At 35.2% G+C, this 19,353-nt stretch overlaps 2 protein-coding genes across 2 annotated transcripts in view; both read left to right on the plus strand.

Moving 5' to 3' along the window:
• The first annotated feature begins 260 nt into the window (after positions 1-260).
• The window catches only part of LOC149650706 (innexin unc-9-like), a 105,767-nt gene continuing 86,674 nt past the window's right edge, over positions 261-19,353 (plus strand). Inside the window, exon 1 of the mRNA XM_089847325.1 lies at positions 261-395. The gene's annotated coding sequence lies outside the window, so the exon portion shown is untranslated. The remainder of the gene's footprint in view (positions 396-19,353) is intronic.
• The window catches only part of LOC149650705 (innexin unc-9-like), a 99,800-nt gene continuing 80,707 nt past the window's right edge, over positions 261-19,353 (plus strand). The window contains exon 1 of the mRNA XM_089847322.1: positions 261-395. The gene's annotated coding sequence lies outside the window, so the exon portion shown is untranslated. The remainder of the gene's footprint in view (positions 396-19,353) is intronic.

Below are 19,353 nucleotides of genomic sequence, written 5' to 3' on the forward strand. Positions count from 1 at the left end.
ATACCCCGTACCATTACGTGGACAAGTTCGGGTCTCTCTCATGTAGTTTCGCGGGGCCCGGAAACTTAGATATCCTCTCGCAACTTAGTCGCTCGCCGTGGAAAAATGCGTTATTTTTTTCCTCCCATATTAGATTTAATCTTAATTTAAATTAATCTCGGAAAACCTTCCATAAGAGTTTCAAATACTTCAAAGAAAAGTTTATTTTTTTTTTATTTTTTTGTATTTATTTTATATATATTTTTTTTTATCCTTGGAAGGCAAAAGTATACGATTAATCGCGAAGTGGATGCTACGAAATATTCGGGATCTCGAGGGATGCTACTACCGGTATGCGGAGAAGAAAGGAATCGTTGCTACGGAGGAAAACTCCTCCTCGCAGGTGCCTATTTTGGGTAAGTTGAATTTCATTTTTTTTATTTATTTTTTTTTATTCGGTTTACGTATTTTTCGAATTTTTATTTTATTTTTTTTGGGGAATTATATTCTTACTCGTCCTTGGGGTGTGTTTTAGTTTATGGTAAATTTTAACCGGGTTACGATTGGATATATAACCATGCAGGGATCCGCAGTTACCCTTAAAGGTGTTACCCCTTTTCTTTTTGTGTTTTTTTTTATTGAACCCCTTATGGGAAATTACGATTTTTATTTCGTTATCGAAGTTGGAGATTTTTTAGATTGATTTTGAAACCACGGCGTGCGGTTTTACTCGATACAAAGTTTAGTTATACGCGATTTGTTGTGGGACTGGGAATTATATAATTTAAATTTAGATTAAGTTATTTTATTATTACTATGGGACTGGCAATTTACTACGCTGTTAGCTGTTTTATTTTTCTGGTAAATGGAAAATTTTTCCATTGTCTTATAAAATAATTAATATTATTTAAAATTAATGGAGAATTCTATTGGGTTATCTCCCATGGAGCAATAAAAATTGTAATAGTAGTTTCTAGCTTCGTTAAAGACTGTTTTTGTGGAATGGGATCTCCTATTTTTATTGCTCCGTGAGGATCCAATGGAATTCGCCATAAGAAGAGACGTTGATAGCTTATAGCAAAATGTTTAAACTTTCTAAAGTTACTCTAAAATTACTTCAGAATTATACAGGGTGTTTCTGAAAGGTTTGTCAGAAATTATGGGGATGTTCTTTTCATGATTTCCGAGTCCAAAATATAACTTCTGTGACATTTTGTGATGAGGACCACCGTTTTCAGTTATGTTTTACAATTGTCCTCCTTAATTAATTAAATTAGCTTTATCTTTCGGTTTATTAATTGAATTTAAGGGGCCATTCGTAAAACACGACTTCCAATCTTTAAGTTGAAAACGGTGTCCCTCGTGGCAAAATTACGATAAAAGTTACATTTTTGACTCGAAATTATTAAATGAACATCCCTCTTAATTTCTGACAGACTTTTCAAATACACCCTGTATAATAATAGAAGTAAGTATTTGCATACCTGATAAAATTTAGCGCTAACGTTACGGATATAAATGAAGAAATGTATTGCTTTTTAAAAGAAGAAATGCGAAGAATTCAAGCAGATACGTTCGTTTCTATGTCAGTGAGTTTGATAACAAAAGATATCTAGCTTTGCCCGAAAGCGGAATAAATACCCTACTTTAAGAAAAAGAAAGGGCATCTTTTGATGGCCGTTTATACTTTTTTGATGAGTTTGACCTATATTTTTTATGGCCAAGTTACAATATGTACGACATGTCGTTATCCTAGTTTGAATTTCTTTTCTCTTTTATTAGAGATTTCATCTAATTTTTTTTTACTACTGCAATATTAGAAACTTAATTGAGTAGAATTCTACTCAATTAAGTAATACGTAAATTACCGTGTTGTCCGCATGATATTTCTTGAAACTCCTGTCATGGAATTGATTACGTTTAAGGCTTAAACTAGTTTTACTTTCAAGGATTTATTTATATAATTAAGTGTGGAATTAGAATAAGTGTAGTTAGGTGTATATTGGTTGGGGGGGCGGGTGGTTGAAAGGACAAGGAGGATTTAGTGTGGAGTGGGAATAAACCTTTATGTTGTAACCAATTAATTACGTACAAGGAAATACTATAATAATAATTTTTTTGTGTTCCAACCACAATATAAATATGTTACGGAATTTTATTATATGAAACCATTAAACCGCGTAGAAAAATTACCTAGTAAAATAATAAAATAAAATAGATCTTAAGCCTAACAATAAAGCCATAATACCCGGCGTAGCTTAGGCTAAATGGACTATATCTTAAAAGGAACTATCTTTCCCCGGTTCTAGACTATACCTAATTTCTCATAGAAAACCCGCTGCTTACGTAGGTATACTTATTCTTAAGTTCTTTTTAGCGGAACCGGAAACATTAGAGGGGGGGGGGCAGAGGAATGGGGTTGGACATGACTAGGAAAGAAGGGATGTGAACTAAAATACGGTAAAAAAAAAGAATAAAAACGGTTTCTCTTTCCTTCACCCATTCTGCTCAAATAGTTTCCTTTTTCGTTATTATTTTTTTTTACTATCCCTGAGTTTTTGCAGTTTTTTTTCTTTCCTCTCTCTCTCTACTTTCTCTATATCCCCACTCTCAACTGCCGAGAGGGTAGACACTCTTAACTGTATCCCATATATAATTTAAAATTAAAAACATGCTCCAAAAGTAGTAGCTATCCCCTCGTGTTTTTCTTCAGGATTTTGGAAGATGATGCGCTGGGCTTCTTAGGAAGGCAGAACGAGGCCGTTTTTGCTCGATTTGACTGGGTTCCAATGATGCACCATTTCCCGCGCGTTCGAAGGACCCCTCCTCCCCCCTTCCCTTCCCCCTCGTTTTTTTGGGGGTCCCTGTCTCTGACACGCTTTTACTATATAACATTATATATTTCACTTTTTTTTATGCTCGGAAAAATTGAAGACGGTGAATGATTATTTCGTGATACGCTTGAATTCACACGCCGGTACTCTGCTTTGGGCGTGGCCGTCTAATACTTAGCTTAAGCTGATATATATATACTCTTCTCTTTTTATAACGTGTCCGCCGGTGTCCGTACGAATTAAAATTACCCCTACACGATTGGTATCATAGTATATAGGCGTTATGCGTTAGTCTTATCTATTTAAGTTTGGGTCTTTTTTTCTTCTTTAAATATTTTATGGTGATTTTTATTACCTGGTAAATAGATGGGTTTTGTTTAGGATAATATAGTGTGCTCGTGCATTTTCGCGCGTAAAAGGATACCACGTGGTTATTTAACTATTGTGCTTAACACGTGGTGTCATTGTAGTATTTTTGGTATTTTTTTAAGGGAAGCCAACTTCCAGGGGTAATTGGAATAATGTATTTCCTACGAGCCCCTGTAAAGATGTTCGACCGCATTACATTAGTGTACATATATTTAAATTCAGAAATTTTTGTTATTTAACTTTAACTATTATTGAATAGTTATACAGAACTTTTATATAGATATAGATAGAAAATACTTGGTCTGTTTAATAATTAAGATTTTAGGCGAAATTATCTGAAGCTATCCTGAGTTATCTTTGTAAATAGAGATCATTATAACCTAAGCCTTTAATATTAGACAGATATAACCGTTAAGTTCCCTATAACATAATTAGGCTCTTTAACAACCTATAACACCGCACCCCAAATTTCTGGACGCTGGTCCAAATGGCTACTAAAATATTTCTAAAGATGTTGATAAGAAATTTATAGGTCAAGACTCGCTGGGATTATTACCATTTTTACGACAGCGCTAGGCGTTAGAAATCGGAACAGAATTTTGGATCATACACTAAGCTATATTTTAGGCTTAAGATATGTCTTCCCATTCATATCTATATATATATATATATATATATATATACTAAGAAATAGGTCAAATCCGGCAGGAAAGAGACGAAAATGGGTGGTGGATATGAAATCGTCGATATATTCTCGACAAATCCAAAACCATCCATGTCTTGTACGGATTATTGTCAAGTTGATCATGTTTCTCCAGCAAGAAGTGCCAAACTGTGGGATAAATAGAAGCGCTGGTATAATAGACACCAGGCTTCGTAAAAAATTATTGTACCACTCTTACCACTATGTAATTAAGTTGGAATTTTTAAAGTAGTCCTTGGGACCAGTGAGACTCGTGGTATGAATTAAATAAGTGGTCCAACGATTTAATAAGCTGATTTTGGGCTTGTAGACGTGTCTTATATCGAAGATGTTTTTAATTTCGACACTAATTGTTTTAAGAATAGGTTAATTTTAAAAGAGCAATTTAGAGTAATTGCCATTTTACTCTAAGGATATGTTATAGGGAATTTTCGAATATTTTTTTAAGAAATTTAAAATATAAATAAATTTCATTTTCCATCATCCCCAACTCTCGAGCTATAATACAGAATGCAAAATTTTCTCGAGCTACAGAATGCTTTTCGCATCTTCTTTAAAAATGTTATATTTTGAACGTTGCAATTTTCGTCGTGTATATATATATATATATATATGGGAAGAATACTTTTTTGGATGGTATCCAAGTTATCTTCCCCGCCCTGCCTGGGCCAAAATGCCAAAAATGGGAAAGAACTAGAGAATGCCCTAAATTTTTGGGGAAAAGTGAAGCCTAAATGTTACGAAAACGAACGATGCATGCATGTATAGGTGGAGGAAAGTGAGGAAAGGGTTATAAAGGGGTTGAAGGAAAATTAACCAGGCCACTCACTATACACAGCTATACTTCTCTAGATTTGAAGATAAGATGTAATCAGCGATTCATTTAACTATGGTTAGTTGATTTAAATGGTTTGGGATGTTTACTTATAGGGAAAACCTAAAGTTTCGTGTTCATTACTAAAACTTAATTACTTGTATCTTATTTAATATTGTAGATTGAAACGTGGTTCCAATTGATATATTATTATTAATTATTTTATACGCTCTTTCGATTTAAAAGGAAATTATTCTAGCCCTAGTATAATTTTAATTTGTAAATTTAACTATTTAAGTCTATAAATATCTTTCCTATTCTGGGAGTTACCTTAACTATGTCTTCAATGAGCGCTGATCAAAATATGTATACACGCCACCTCTTTATTAGACACGAGTGTCTACATAGAAGGTACTTGCGCAAAGTTGAGCGGTACTTGGTGTTACTCGCGAAATCGATAAGCTTAGCGAGCTAAGTTGTTTTAATAGCGGCAATTAGTGCGAATTAATAATAGAAAATTTTGGGCAAAAAAAAAAAATAACTTTCCCTCATTTTATTTCTTCTTAAAAATTGTAAACACATATTTTACAAAAACGGTATACGATGCATTTAATTTTTTTTAAATTTAATTTCTGAATATTTAATGACATAAATTACTAATATATAGTCAATAATTCATCCAATGAGAGGTTCAATAATTTGGAATTCTTTTAGGGGTATTTTTATTAGGCCTTAGGCCTTGGTCAGTTTAACATGGCTTTAGACCGTGTGAAAATGTCAAATATATGTATAGAGCACGCGTGTGTAGCCGTTATCTCGGTGTTGACCCCGTGTTTACTTCGCATTGAGTACGGTATTTTATATAAACGAGTAATAAACAAAGAGCTGGGTACATGGGATGGTGTTGGTGGTGGTGCTATACTCTAAGGTGATGGTTTGAGGGAATTTATGGGTACTCTAAAAATGTCTTGGTCGTCTTTATTTTTCCAAAGAGCGACGTTACGACTAAAAGAACATAATTCAATCGCTTGTTATTTTCTACTTTGGCTTTTTTCGTTTTGTCTCCGAGTGTAGGTCCTAAAATGTTCGGACTAGGGTTATTAGAAAACGTGGCTTTTTGGTTGTCCACGCAAATTATCTATTAACTTGAACTTTGAACTCGCGCATTCACCTCGAAGAATAACTCTCATTAAAAATTAAAGGTTTTCCACTGAATTATGAAGATAACTCATGGAATACCTTCAACTATTTCTTAAATAACCATGATGGTTAGGATGTACTAGTTCTTTTCCACTAACACGTCTTCATTCTTTGGTGTCGGCTAGCTCGACTCTTGGTGTGTGTATGTGTATGTCGTTGAAAGCTCGCTCCATAAAAGTATAGTACACTTTTTGGTACAATTTGTATCATCCGTAGCAATGGGGGGGGGGCTAGGATATGGTGCGGCCATTTCCACTACGACACTATCGTTTTCGCCCCCCCCCCTACGGGTCCCCTTTGGCGATTTGATTATAACGCGTGATACATGACGGTACATTTTCTCCCGTTTTTCCTTTTTTCTTTTTTGAGAAGGGGGGCTTTTAATATCGACGTCGACTTAATGTGTCGAATTTTTGCTTCTAATGTCAGGGATTGGCATCCGCCGCGCTAGATACTGAGACAACTATAGTCGGAGTGTACTAGATGGTCCAAAATTAATGATTTGTGTCCCCCCAAATTGGTAATGACTTTTATTTTTGTCTGAAGTAGATGCGTAAGAAGTTAAAGTTATAATACCGGATTTATTAACTAGAAATTATTGAGAACCCCGAATGGAATCTTTCTTAATTTTGGTATTTTAGTTACGTAATTTGCATAAAATTCTAAATGAGTAATTGAGTTGGTATAAAAAAGATATGAAATACAACGCGACGTCGAAAATATTTTTAAGCCTTTTAAATCCACGTCACTCGGAAAAGTTTAAATCCACTTAAATTTTGCGGCCGACAAAAACATATATTTTTTTTAATATAATTTTTTTTTTTGTCTTTTAACTTGCTTTTAATTCCAATCACAAATGCTCTTTTTTTCCCCGACAAATTTAACCTCCATAAATAAAAAGAGGGAAAAAGATATCACGGCTAAAATTAACTTGTCATATATTCTTTTGGTAAGTTATGGTAAAATAAACCGAAATAAAAGTAGCATTATGTATTAATAAGTATGTAAGTTGATTCAATACTAATAATCTAAAACCATAAATTGAGAATAGTGTAGCAAGTCAGTCTTTACTTGTAGCTTCTACGTCGGTTATCAGAAAAGCCACGTAATTATAAGATTCATATTAGAAATTAACCAATTCATGTGTGCACGGTCCATTTAACTTAGTCATATTTGAAAATTCACAGGCGTTAAATCACTTCCCGTACAATGATAATATTAAAACTAATCAAGATTTATGACGAAATGGAACCAACTACCAGGAGGTGTGCTTTAAATTTTCTTTTATATTATATTATAATATGATATAAAAAGAACTTTGAAAAAAAAATATTAATGAAAAAATCATCAATTTGGCTTATTTTGGGTGGTGGACTCGTGGAAAAGAAGCTGTGTGACACAAGGGAAAGTATAATCCCTTTTTAGGGTAAAAATAAAGTTAGAAAAATCGTATTATCCACTTTACTGTGCTGTGGGATATCTTTTGAGATAACTAGTCTACCCCCTAGCGCGTTCCAGGATCTTATTAAGCTAGAAGATAGTCCATTAAAAGCTACTAAGGGCACTTGTATCTTCCGTCATCTGCTAGGGACAGCGTGATGCGAGAAGCAGCGAGATACGTCGTGAAATTTTCTTTTATTTAACCAGGCCTATATCACCCTTCTTTCGTTAAAACTTCATTCTATTCAATTTGGCTTTCGCGTGCTGCTGCCCCAACAAAAACTGCATGCACGCCTCGGACCCCTTCCTTGCTATTGGCCGTTTCACGTTTAAATCCTTTTCCCGCCAAATATTAACTTTCTAAAAGAAGAAGAAGAAGAATAAGAAGGAGAGAGACTTTAGAAATTTCGTAAGAGAAAAGGGGTCCCTTTGACTTTATTAGCTTCTGGATTGAATTGAATTGAAAATTTTCTCTCTCTCTCTCACCCAAAAATGGGGAGGGGAATTTACGAAACTTTTCAACCGCATCTTTTATTATTAAAAATAGGATATTTTAGGATCTATAGGCCTATATACCAACGCCTGTTGGTTCAAATTTAGTTTAAAGGGATAGTTTCAGGTTATTTCAAGAGATGTAAAAAAAGGGGTAGGGAATCCTTAGTATCTGGACATACAAGGGGGTTGATACATTGCCTTCACTGCGCACTCTCATGATACAAAGAGATTACTGCGCAGGCGCCAAAAAGTGAGGTGGAAGTCTAAGTTTTACCCCCTCTTAGTTATACCGAAATGGTCCATTTTCAAAATTATTTGCTAGGACCCGTTGTATCGTGAAACTAGACCTTAACCAATAAAGTTTGTTGCAGTTGGTTCGATTATGTTCAGATGGCGAGCTGATACCCGTTTTAACAGCTTTAGATTTCTAAAATAGGGTTACGGGGTTCAAACTTTCTTTGACTCTATTGAACTCTCAAACTGATATCTCCTCCACCCACTCGCTTGGTGGAGTAAGAAGGAGTTTTTTTTTTGTTGCAAAGGAAAATTTGAATGAGAGGCTGATGGAGTCTTGGTGCAGCACTGTGCGGTTGTTACTAGTTTTGGCATTTTCATAAAGCCATCTCCAAATGACGAGTTGGGAGTAGCTTTTTTCTTTACTTCTCTTTGAGGAGTTATTTTAACTGGGCCGGGCGCATTTTTCTCTGGAAACCGCCTTTCAATTTTAGAAATGGATTATATACAGAGCATCATTCTGCACTTTTCTTAAGGAGGTTTAACATTTTCTAAAGAAAATTGGTTGTGCCTCCCATTGAATTGAAGGTCAAAATGTGTCCAGAAAACGTGTCGTGATGGCTTCACTTTCTCAAATTAATTTTAGAAAATTTTAATTATTATCTGGACTTTTTAAAGTCTATTATACTGCCAGTCTATTTAGATATTATAAAACTTATAGTAACTTACAGTTTTGGCTTTAAACTATTGGGAAGGGTGTGACGTCACGAGAACGTTCTTAGTAGCAGACTGTACCTTAATAGTTTTATAATACTATTAAATTGCATCTTTAACAGATCTCTTCATTGTACCTTTTATCCGCATTTTTTTTTGAGATGGGGTTAGTTGTTTCGGAAATGATGCAAAAATCTAAAAATAACCTCACAACAAAATCGAGGTCTATTCTCATAAAAACTCACCAATTCTCCTTTGGAATTTTTATACGGAAAACTTTTACAATGAAATTCAGTTAATGTGACGGGGGTATTCCCTGGTATTTTTTTTTGTTGTTATTTTTATGTTTTTGAAGAGCTCGCGACATTGAGAGAGAGAGAGAGAGAGAGAGAGAGAGAGAGAGAGAGAGAGAGGCTATTTCTTCCGTTACAGGCTGGAAGGCACGAAAACCTTTTCTGCTTTTACAATTTTCTGGCTCAAAAACGGGAGTTTTGGGCTTTAGCTGACGGCGGAAAAGATGGGGTGAAGGGGGATGAACGTTATACGAAAGAAATGTTGAATAATGTCCTAACGCAGTCTTTCGTGTGGATTTACTGGGGCGTGAGTTTTTATTTTCCATTTTTCGGTATAGCCTACCCCGAAAAAGAGCGGGATTTTTTACGCCACACACAAAATAATATATATGTACTAAAAAATATCTATGAGTCGGTCGGTCAAGCCAAATGATATTACTTCTCTAATGGATATTGAAAACTTATAAAATTCGATTTCAAATGATTATTACTTCACCTGTATGCCACTGTTTCACCTTTACACTTAAAGGTATACTCGGGGCTAGAGTTATTTCGTTTTTAATCGAAAGAGCGTGTAAAATAATTAATATATCAATTGGAACCATGTTCCTATCTACAATATTTGAGAAGATACAAGCAATTAAGTTTCCGTAATGGAAACGAAGCGGGCACCCCTATTGGACGCCTAGTATCACCTAACGGAAGCGTGCACTCCTATTGGACGCCTAGTATCACCGACGGGTTCGTCCAATAGAGAGACTCCCCAGTGCCTCGCCCTCGCGGGGAAGCCTAACGCGTACTGAAACTTAAATCGCTTGTATCTTCGTTAATATTGTAGATAAAAACATGATTCCAATTGATGTATTAAATTTTTTATACCCTCTTTCGATTAAAGGAGAAACAAATTCAAGTACAGGGTATCCCTTTAAGGATGATGTTTAATGCACACGTTGACTTGAGTTACAACAACTTTCTTGAAGGTTTAAAACAATAGTTTTCAGTTTAGGATCTCTAAGGGATAAAATATGAGGACACGTTATAAATAAAAGTCCACCGTATTACACTTCGCATGACGAATTTTTTTGTTAAAAATTGCCTGCAAGATAAAACGATTAAAGTGTGTTTAAAAAATGATAACTCACCTAATTATTAATCGTTTTCTTCTAAAAGTACCATACCAGGTTGAAATATTTTACAGGTATACTTAATCTCATTTTCCTTAGAAAATGATTTAATGTACATTATACTTAAGTGCCTGGTTCTGTTATATACATTTCAATATTTGGTATTATAACCTAAAATGGACACACACCTCATCGTAGAATAATAATACTCTGAACCCAATCATGTTGATAGCAATTTCACTTGTATAAATGGATTGAAATCGAATGCAAGTGCCCATTTTCTCGCGACAAAATGGCTCTTGCGCTGGCACACGCTTCGGGGCTCGGGCTGAAGCAGTATACTGTTGGCGCGTCATGTTGTCGATGGAGGCAACGCGGGACGCGAGAAGCTGCAGGACATTTTTCTCTAAACAACTTTATCACGAGAACGTGAATAGAGTCGAGAAAAATATAAATCACGAAGATTGAAGAATTTTTCGGTGCCATTATTTAAAAGGGGGAACACGAGTGCAGTCGGACCGGACCTACTTTTCAAGAAAAGAATATGCCGAGGTTGATAGAGAGTGCGTGGAAAGGTTTCTTGGTAGCCAACCCCTTTAAAAGTGATTTTTATTGATTCTTCTATTAATTTTATAAGACCAATCTGCATAGTTAGTGAAACATCCAGGAAATACCTCCAAATGGTTTACTTTTAAAGTTCAAATTAGTTTCAAATGATATTTCATGGATAATTTGAAATTAGCACTTCCCATCAATCACGTAATACCCTGCCTTCTTGTTAACAAAACTTAAACTCCCCTTAGCATTTCATTTGAGCCTCACTCAGCCTTAGGGCAAAATTACATTTTGAACTCAAAATCTTGCAAAAACCTCCAGTTTAACATTCTATTAACCCCGAAAGACTGACTGCAGAGTAGTGTATGGCATTTCTTCTTCCTCGAGAGCGAAAAGAAATACTTTCATATTCTCTGCGCTTGAGCTTCACGTTTCGTCTACTATAGAATTTTAGTGTGGAGGAGTGAATGGGGAGGTCGCAATTTTGACGCTACTTTGAGAGGGGGTAGTAAGGGGTATAAGACGCTGTCTCTCTCTCTCTCTCTCTCTCTCTCTCTCTCTCTCTCTCTCTCTCTCTCTCTCTCTCTCTCTCTCTCTCTCTCTCTCTCTCTCTCTCTCTCTCTCTCGGGTATGATTCATGGAGAAAACAGTCCAGACTACTTTCATCTCGAGCCCTTCCTTCAAAATCACCCGTCCGTTGTGCATTTGTTTCTTTTATATACGCAGCTACGAAAAATATCTTTAAAGAGAGCTATAGATTGTAATGGACAAATTTTCAACTTTTCCAGATAACTGTTAGTGATATTATGTTTACGAAATTGCCTATCTTAACGGTAATTTACCAAATACAGCCCTAACACACCGATTTATATCGCGCAGTAATTTTACCATGGTAATTTTATTTTAAATTTGAATTTATAATTTACCATTTTGAAAAATTGCGGTAATTTCACTTCACCAATTACCCAAGAATATTTATTAGTTAACTTCGACTTAATTTACTTTAAATTGTGTCTTAATAGAATTCCCGAAAGATAATAATTCCTCTTTCCATAAAATCGAATGAACTTTTAAAAACTCATTATTTCGTTTTTTCGTATTTTAATTCTTTCCGAAAAAACGTGGTTTTAAAAATCGGGGGGGGGGGGGGAAGAAGATTCTCAGTAATTAAAAACTTGGTTATGCCTTTCGTGAAACGAAGTAGTTTTTTCCCATCATACTTTGCTGCTGCTCCCAGTTTCCATAACTAAGCCGTCGTTTGAAAAGAATCAAGGAGTCATAAATCACAATCGCCAAGCGTTTCTTTCTCGTTAATCGTTTCCAAATAGGATTCGTTGTAAGTTTCGGTTCAACCGGAAGTTCAGTACTTGAGGTAGACCTAAATGGCTGTAGCATTATCTGTTCATTACGTCTTCAGGCAGTTTTACTGAGCATGCTAAAAGGGTGGTAGCACCGAAGTACAGCAGGGTTCATACAAGCCTGGAAAACCGGGAAAATTCAGGGAAATCAATAGTTGACAAAAACCTCAGGGAAATTTCGAATTTTTAGTAAAATTCAGGGAAATTTGCGTTAACATGTTCATAAACATACCCTCCATAGGATTAACATTTGTTCCATAGGATACTCCATATATGGGAAAAACCTGGAAATCTCAGGGAAATTTGTTTTCCAAAAGTTGTATATGAACCCTGCACAGTGGTTTCTTCAATAATTTTGAATCGAAACTGCAACTTTTGTGACATTTCGCCACAAATTATGATTGAATTGTTACTGTATACTTCTGATTACGTACTTCTGGTGACTGGTTTCACTTAGCTCTCGGTATCAACTCATCTCACCGTTTCTCAATTAAAAGTTTGGTAGCTAGAAACTTTCTCTACTTTCTTTTAAGAAAAAAAGAAGAAACCTTTCGTCTTTAGTAATTGAGTCATAATCCGTAAGAAAAGAGAGAAAGATAGAGTCTGAGTCACTAGTTCGAAGGTGAGATCCGAAAAGTTGTACTTTAGTACAGATATATTGATCTCTTTTTTTCTTCCCTACCACTCACAATATACCTCTAATGGAATACAATAAACTAATTACGTTCTTTGGTAGTTGGGGGGTCGTTCTTTTAAAAAGGTATCCTGCTATGTAATATATAACCCCTTTTTATGGCACGGGGTTTTTCCTTACTGGATTAGTGGGTGCTGGTGCTGTACATTACGTACGTTAAGCCTTGGTAGCAACCGAAATTCTTGAAACCTAATTTCTGTACAAGAAATTTGGTCGCGGTTTCAACTGGTTGTCTATAATTCGGATCAATTATTAGGTGCGGATAATTGGGAGTGATTATTTCTCATGGGAACAAAGTATTGATTGGCTCTCGCTTCAGAAATGAAGACGATATTGATAGCAAATTAATACAAATAGTATGCCTACAATTCCGTTATACTCTGTTCAATTAGTGAGTGATTGATTGATTTATTGCACAGTTAAAATTTCTACACATACAGGGTGTGTCTCTAAAAGGTTTGACTGTAATTAAAGAGTGGATTATTTGGGTTAGTCTAAAATGTTCTAAAGAGCCACCCTTTTCAAGTTACATTTTCGGCTCAAAATCGCCCCCTATAATTTGAATTTGACATTCCGTTTTTTAGTATCTGATTTTTCCGCTTCAGTAAGCCAATTTATTTACCTGAAGGAACCTCTTTTGTTTTATTAATTTTAAATCGCAAATTAGAGGCAATAAATAAGCTGCTTTTTCTAAACCATTTAATTTAACAATCCACAAAAATTATTAACATATTAAAAAGCGGCGCGAGCTCGAAAACGAATTAAAATACGACTCATTTAATATTAAATGCTTCTCTCACATTAAAAATTTAAAAAGGAAATAAAAATTTTCCTTATCATTTTCGTCGCGGGGAAATATGACTAGCTAGAAAAGCTTGCAATTTAAGTTTGCGTTAAAAATCTCGCCGCAAGAAAATAGCAATTGCGAATTACGCAAGCTGGGTATTCTTAAAACAATTACAAATTCCAAAAATAGCTAGATCGCAGGGTTAGTATGAATCCTGGTTTATAAGTTCAGAGATTTGTAAAAATGTGGTATGCAGAGAAAGATCGGAAATTTAAATGATTTTTTTCTTATATTACCCACATTAAATATTTAGAACAATAGTAATTGGGCCTAAAATCGTCTACAAAAATGTCAGGGAAAACCTGGAGAAGTTTGGGAACTTTCTATTGGATACGAACCCTGCCTAAGAGGTACACTAAATCAGTTAGCTACTTTGAACCCATGCTTTAGTATATACACTCTCCGAGTTTACCAAAAAATCTTGCTCATTGCGCTAAATTTTTTAAAATGTATAATTTAAATTTCTCTTCCAAAGTGTATAGCTCCAGTTGGAGCTCTAGCCAATTGGGAGGTAGGCTTTCACCATTAAGGAAGCCAGTAAGTGTAGCTTCTCCAGTGGTATTATCGTCGACATGGAGGCTATTAGGCCCCAGGAACTAGAGAACTATAGCTCTTATGTTATTTTTTCGTTTAAAAAAGGCAAGCATTCCTTCGTGGCAATTTTATCGCATTCTTGCCGAGTGAGAGAGAGGGTTAGGGTTAGAGAGGCGGGCTACACTTTAACAAGAATTCGCTCAAATTATTTTTCGCTTCTAGTTTTGAGAATAAAAGATCTGCGGCTACAGTGGCCATTCTAGCGCCTTCCCTTGGCTACTTGTCCTTTTTTAGCATCTCTCCTTCCGTTTTGAAGGCGACGCGACTTGGAATTGGGTGGTAGGGTGGGCGGTACGTGCGGCGAAAAACCATTAGAACATTTTTACTCGTTACTCTTCGAGGACTCTAAATTGGTCTAATCCTTTTAAAACTTGTACTATAACCTTTCTTTTTTGTTAAAGAAATGTAGCCAGGGACTTTTGTGGTAGTATATCACGTGTACAATTGTAAAAAGTGCCCGTGTTATACTTGATGAAACGTTTCGTGTCGTAAATGAATAATTTAAAGTTGTATAGTTGTTATCAAATTGATGGAGTGGTTTTTGTAGTAGCCTTGATATGAATATTCTTCAGGTTTAACTTTTGTGAGCTCAGTCATTTTGTAAGGCAAAGTAGCCAAGTACTGATTCAATCTGAGCTGATCGAAATGTATGGACTAATAACTTAGCGGAAATAGAGTAGTGACACTCAGTGTTAAACGTCTCATAGGAAATTATGTAGTCAAAGGGTGAAAGGTGCCATTATTCTATAAACATTCCATAGGTGTCAGTTACGATATAATTGGTTGTCCAACTTCTTTACGAGAAAGCCATTATAAAATTTAACCCCAACTTTTTAAGAAAAGGGGCAAAAGAGTTCAGAATCGTTGTTTCATTTGCGCATGCGCGTTGCCATTTAGTAAAAGAAGAATAAGGTGAAAAAGAGGTATATACTAAGGGGGTTTAGGCCCTGGTTGGGGGTTCTTCCGCTTGGCCTATTATAACCCACAGATTTTAATGACATGTCAGGTGAATTTATGTTTTTAGAACTTTTAAAGTCGCTTCCCTTTTTTATTTTACTTCCCATGGAAAGGATGGAGAAGGAACTATAGAAGAAATTGCGAGTACGATTCTACTTAAACTTTTTTTTTCATTCTTTTTCTTTCTCTTTTTCCCCCAATGGTATTTTTTTGCCTCAAAACCTCAATTTTAAAGGACAAGACTACATATTTTTGTTTCTCACACTTTATACAGGGTATGTACACCCATAGAAGCCATTGTACTATCACTCTTTTTAAACACCCTGTATTACATCCGCAGTTATCAACAAAAGACCTAACCCTTTGAATTGAAAAACCAAAAATTTTAAAATTATTTCGTTATAATGTTTTATGGTAAATCCTCTTTATCTCGAATTTTCTAGTCCGTTAACGTTTGAGAGTCATTTTTAACTCTGAATTATGACGTCAGATGACGTTACGTTTTTCAGATAAAAGCGACGCGGTACTGGAACCCTTTTTTCTTAGTTTTTATTCGGTATAAACAAATCGAATGTTTCCACCCCTTTATGGTTTGCTATTATCTGCTAAGGTTACGTCAGGCATTAAATTTTACACGTACAATGCAGTAGGGGAGAATTGTTTCTAACGAAAAGCGCGAATAAATATGAGTTAGACACGTTTCTGGCTTCGGAGCTTGAAGGTTCCAAAAACCCCTTATCTTTTTTTATTTTTCTCTATTGTCTCTTATTCGTCAGTGTGGTTAAAAATGTAAGCTTATGAATGGAGTAACGAATTTTGCGATCCCCCATCGTTGGTGAGTTGAAATTGATCATTGTGTGTGTCTGGATAAGTTGATTATTACTTGGGGAATTAAGTCCTGGAAAGTCGGTTGCGTTTCCATGAGTTTGCATATAGTATGTTCCAAATGGTGGTTGGGTTATTTTGAATCAAAAATGTATACTTTTATGGCATTTTTTCCACAAGGGACTATAATAAACAAGTTATGGTTTGGAGCGTTTTACCCCTTAAATCTGATTATGAACTTCATAGCTTGTTTGCTAAAAGATCTCGCGAGGTATTATGGGATGAATAATATAAATTAAGCTTCTATTAAACCGGAAACGAGGAAATAAGGCTTGTTCTTGTATTTGAACCCTTTGATAGCTTCGATCGTAATTTTCTTCTTGTGTTGTGATTGCCCAACATCCAAAATCCAAAATTCAGAATGAAGACTTTGTTGTCGATAATAAAAAATTAAGTATAACGCCTAACCGATGCCCACTATATGTATATAAGCAAAACGTATAGTAGTATTGATAATCCATTTTCTTGAGGGAGTGTGTTGTTTTTTTTTTTCTTTTTTCTTTCTTTTCTTATATAGAGGAAAACGAAAATAAACCTAATCGGTGTGTACAGTTACAGCATTACGGTTTTAACTCCAAACTTCCTTACTTGCCCTTTTTAAAAGCGTATAGTTTCTTGTGTAAAATCATAAAGCAATAACTTTCGATTACGAAACTATTGTAACAATTTTTAAACATTAAAGGAAAAAGGCACGTATTGGTTGAACCAATTCCGGGTGGGTTCTGACTAGCAGACGCCTCTGAACATGGCGAGGCAGTAGTTTTAATTAAGAGATAAATTTTTCCTTCTATTTTTCGAAAAAAAAATTACCGTTCTTTTAAGGTATATTGCTATGTTGCCTGAACCTTTCCTTTAAATATAATATTTTAAATCAGTTATATTTTATTTTATTGATTTATTTATTTGATTGCTGTGACGTTCAATAAATTTTTTTCCTTTACGTTGTCACTTATTACTTATAGAAATTTCGCTATACGAAGTGTTAGTAAGCGTGGATGAGAGGGGATACCTCCATGTTGTGAATACTCTTTGTATGTGAAATTTGTCTATGGGGCTCTTTTAGAAATCAGAGAATGGACTTTACTCTTTCTTTTTTTTATTATTTTGCCGCCAGTTCTTCCTTGGCGATCGTCATTGAGGGGGTTGGGTTGGGTTGGGAAGAAAACAGAGTGAGTGGAGAGCTAGTCGCTTTGGGAAAAGGAAGTAGGTCATATTTCGGCGTGCAATCGATAGCCAATCAATAGAGATTTTCAACAAAAGGATTTTGGGGTCCCACTTCTCTTCTCTCTCCCCAAAACTTACTAGGCAAAGGCTTAGCTTCTCTATACCAATACTCCTTTTCCTATGTAAATTATCTCTCAGATATTTAGTCGACGTTGATAAATTTGAGCGCCTCCCTAAACGCTGGAGCCCAATTTTCCGCCTTGTACGCGTTGCACGGTGCAGGCTACGACGGTATTACTGGATTTTACGCTTTATTACCCTTCGATAAATATACTTTAAAATTTGATTTATCGCAATCACTCGGGATTAGCTTAGACTTTACGGTCTATTTTTATTCTTACTTCACCAAAAAACCCTCCTCGAGGCTATACCTACCTACTATCCGTACCGCACTTAAACTAAATTGCCAAAAAGCTACTATAGGCATACCAAACCCAGCGTATAATGCAATGTTACGCTTCAAAAGGTTTGTTGGAATTTATTAATAAATCGTGTTGTAGGTTATTTTTTTATTATTTTTTTTTTGGCCCATGTGGTGGAGGTACCCCTAATATCAGATTTCACTGACCCCAGAGATTATCTCGGTACGGAAGGAGATCAATTCGTTTGAAACTTGTCAGTTTCAAAGGCATGCTCCAGTGGTCGGAAATATTTTCAAATTTTAACGAAATCAGAAATTGATTTAAAATATATGAAATATTTAAAATTTCTCAAAAATTATTTATTTATTTTTTTTTAGGTATAATTCGAAATATTTACTATTTATCAGAAATTCCCCTGTTTATTTCTGATATCTATGATAAGATTAAGTTTGGAAATTATTTATTTTTAAATGGCAAGTGAAAGAATTTTTAAAAGTGAATCTAAAAGCATTTAGCGGTTCAATGTTCGGCAGGAACAACATTTCTACAGGGGCTCATAGAAAAAGCATAAAGGTTTGAACGCCTATAAGGTTACTTCACCCTAATGATTTAATATTTTCCCACTCGAGGAATTTATTATTTAAATCGACAAATATTCTTAGTAACATGAATTAATTCTTGCTTGAACTTTGTTTTTAATAATTACGCAATGTTTTATCGAAACTCGTATATAGCGTGTGTACGCGTAATAGCGCATGCTTTTGCGTTACAATAACGAACTCAAATTAAGCATTATCGACTGTTTGGTAAAGACGAGAGATTGGACACTTGGTCCTTACTAATCCGTACACGTGGTGGGTTGAATCAATTAGTCTATTTTCGCGCCTTCATAAAGATAGTCGCGTGTCCAACCTTTCAGGTACAGGTAGAAGTGAAAGTTAAAGCGTGGGCTTATTAAAAAAAAAAAAACTCCGTAGACTTTCAACCTCTCCGATATGTTTACTAGGAAGTATTATAATTGTACTGTACGTCTGTGCGTCCGTTCATCACTTTTTCTCAAACGTGTTTAAATTAAGTCTACCGTAAATTCCAGCATGTAGAACTTTCCAAGGAGAGGTATTATATGGGTATTACCTAACCTGTTTTGATGTCTCGCGCCTGTAGTTTTCCCGGCTTTAATTTCCAACCTCGTGACGTCAATCGCGGTAAATTATAACCTGGATTTCTTTTTTTTTTTGACGCGTATAACTCCCTCTCGATTTTGCCACTGGAATCGACGTTCCTGGAAAACTGTTCTTTACTATCCTAGGTAATACCCAAAGTCGCGAGAATTGATTATTTCCGCACATTTTATGACTGCAATAATGTGGTAACTACGTTTTAAACAAATATTGAATTACAAAGATGATTTGATTTTAGTAGTTCATACGAGAATCAAATTACCGAAATTTATTCTGCAAATTCATTTAGCGAATGCTTATTATATTAAAATTCCTTAAATTAACGTATTTTGTCTCTAAAATGCGTTTGGAAATACAGCTTTAACTCCCTAACGCGGAAGTACGGAATTAATAAAGTTTGTGATTTCCGATATCGTAATTTAACCGACTTCGATATCGAAATCTTACTAGAACCGATACCGATTTTAATCGATTATTTAACCCAATGAAACCGATTA

This window comes from Phalangium opilio, unplaced genomic scaffold (assembly GCF_054372755.1).
Source record: "Phalangium opilio isolate 3A_F unplaced genomic scaffold, DU_Popi_V2 ptg000082l_1, whole genome shotgun sequence".
Classification (NCBI taxonomy): domain Eukaryota; kingdom Metazoa; phylum Arthropoda; class Arachnida; order Opiliones; family Phalangiidae; genus Phalangium; species Phalangium opilio.